The 2850-nt window shown below is 38.7% G+C and overlaps 1 long non-coding RNA gene across 1 annotated transcript; it reads right to left on the bottom strand.

Moving 5' to 3' along the window:
- Positions 1–1055: 1055 nt before the first annotated feature.
- LOC140937300 (uncharacterized) lies at positions 1056–2150 on the bottom strand. The gene is made up of 3 exons (XR_012165454.1): positions 2089–2150; positions 1340–1515; positions 1056–1137 (listed from the first exon to the last, which is right to left on the bottom strand). It is a non-coding gene; the product is annotated as an uncharacterized lncRNA (long non-coding RNA).
- Between the last annotated feature and the right edge of the window lie 700 nt (positions 2151–2850).

Here is a 2850-nt window from a genome sequence, read left to right as displayed (position 1 = left end):
ACGTTTCTCGGAGGATGCCTATATACGGAGCCAGGACTCGAAAACTTTTCGCTTTCCCGCCATTTTCACCTCCTGCAAGTCACATGACCATTAAGAGGAGGGTTTGGGTTAAAGGTTACGAGTTAGGTTGGGAGTCCTTTTTGTTGCTTTTATTTTACTCTTTTTTATTAATTGTTTTTACTTACTTATTTTTTTGCTTACAGAAAGATTAGAAAAGTCCTAACTGGAATCCTGGCTCGATTCTGGCTCGAATCCGTGCTTTGATGTTAGTTTATCTCCGTTTCTGGAAGTTTCACGTTGTAGGCGTGCAAAACAACGGCAAAGAAATGTACAAAACGAGTGTGCTGCACGAGCAAAGTTGTTTTTTGCTAATTAGACCTACTGATTATTTTTTTTTTTTTGTTGTTTTCGTTGTCGTCGCCGTTTAGCATTACACGATTGTATATTTTGTCTGAGTAAACTATAGATATTAACGAGAGCTTCGCTTTTAGCCCTAGCTAAATCTATAAATTAAAATTTGGTTATCCATGAATCTGAGGAATTTTGGTGGCCACGTGACCGTCCATCCGTCCGTCCGTCCACCCATCCGCAGGATCAAGTCCAATTCTATTCTTCAATACTCTTTTTAGGAAAGACGTATTGCCTCGAAAGGCCGTTATTATTTAAGTCCAAGTCATTACTGTTGCAGCGTATCAACGGGTGCGTCGCTTTAGCTTTGGCTAAATCTCATAGTATATTTTTACTAATATTCTTTTCATGAAGGTGGTGCAAGCTCGCATTCATGTGCGACTGTAGTCTTCCTCACATGTAACCCTAGGCTGCACGCTTTTGGACTTAAGATGCCTGAAAAGAGATTTTAAAAAAGGGGCGCGGGGCAATGGGAGAAAAAGAGACCTGTAACTAGCCGGCATGAAAAAGGAAGGCATGAGAGACGAGGAAAAAAAGTTATCGCCTCAATTCTTTCCAGGTTTTTTTTTCTTTCAGTCTAAAACACTCTAATTGGGCTTCTGGTTACGCAGCTTTTATTAAAATGTCATATAGGGTTGTAATCAGCTTACCGGTCATCAATGTGTTGAGTTCATGTTCAACCTCCAAACTCCTTGAGCAGCTCACTACTTTGTAGTAGAAGTATGATTTCTAAGGAAAGAAAAACAGTCATCACTTATATAGCCACAGCTTCTTGAGAGTAACCACTATTTTAATAAACAAAGCCTCGGAAAAGCAAAAAGACCTGAAAGGAAGCTAGGAATTCAACCTTACTTGAATTCGTGTCTTATAACGACGTTTCAATCCAAGGCCACTGAACTCAAAGTGGAGGAAAAATCACTGCACTGCTCACCTTGAACTCGGATTTGTCACTTCCGGGACGCCTCACCGTCTTGGTTGAAACTTCCCTTTCATAACCGTGGCTTGTAAGGTTCGCCTTCTCCAGCAGTTTGAGTACCTCAGATCTGGAAAGTCTGATGTCGTGGTTGAAAAACTTTACTTGTTCTAAGTCTTCTTCCGTATCGGTCTCTGCAAATTTGAGGACGAAAAATATTTATTTCATCTACATCCACAACTGCAAAATCCTAAAAATCATGAAAAACGTGTATGTCAAAATTCGGTTACCATGGTAACTTCAATGCTGACGTACAAAGCTCAACGCTTTAAAATGTTCCCAAGTAAGTTTTGAGAAAACGCGCTGAATTAAGCGGTAGTAGCTTGAACAGTTAAGAAATTATTCAACCTTAAACTTTGGGTGGGCCTCAAATTCCCCACGGTCTGAATAGTGTTGGTTTTAATTTATTCAATTAACAAAAATTTACACTTAAACAAAAATAAATAAACAAAATAAAATAATAAGTTAAAAAAGGAAAGGAAAGAAGAGTAGAAAACTACAACTTAAAACAGAAAGAAAGGCGAGAAAACAAATTAGCGAACTTAAACCTTAATTACATGCCATTGGTAATACACTACTAAATTACAGAACAATGCTATTTCTAAAACGGCGCTAATACATGGCAATAGTTACACTACTTAAATACAGAAAAATAGTATATAAACCTTTACATGACGTTAGAAATCGCTAAACAAAAACAGACATACCGATAGCCGCGGAAGAGAGAAACAGTGTCAGAATTACTGGTGTTAACCCCGAAAACATCATGTTCGTCTGAGGCTTGGCGATGTGGCAGATGAGGACTTTAGCCAAAGGAGATGTTATTCTCCTTCAAACCAAAGGAAAATGATGAGACGAAAGTAGAGGTTGACGCTTATTTATACCCCAAAACTAATGCTTTGTAAGCAGTATAATGTGACTATAGCTGAGGACCCTGTCGGTTTAATTCTGAGCGTGAAAATCTCGCAAGGAGCTCGAGAGCGGAGGAAGACAAACAGAAAACGTCACAGTTAGACAACCATGGCTAGCTTTCCATCACCTTTAGGGCCGTCTTTCAAATTACCGGTAGTTCATTAGCAAAGAAATGTTACCTAAGAAAGCTGCTAACGTATATGTGACTGTTGTAAAATGTGGTGACCAATAGAACATAAATGAAAACAATAAATATCATACCTTGTTAGTTTGATTTCGTCCTATTCGTGGACATGTATATAGCTTACACGAACTGGAATTGCTCTGGCTAGCTGCGAATGGCTGAAGTTCCTCGCCGCTGAAGGAATTGTTTTGCCGATAGATTCGAATCCAAATAGAGCGCTGATATTAAAATCACTTAACATTCATTTTAGTTGGTTTTTCTTAAGCACCCGCTTTGTATTTTTAAGTAGGTTACTTCCTCTTCACTTATTTGGGTGGCAGAGCATTGAGTACGATAAAAACTTGACAACGCGGAATGAAATGGTTCTGTTCTT

This window comes from Porites lutea, chromosome 5 (genome assembly GCF_958299795.1).
Source record: "Porites lutea chromosome 5, jaPorLute2.1, whole genome shotgun sequence".
NCBI lineage: Eukaryota > Metazoa > Cnidaria > Anthozoa > Scleractinia > Poritidae > Porites > Porites lutea.
This window is presented reverse-complemented; position numbering and strand designations above follow the sequence as displayed.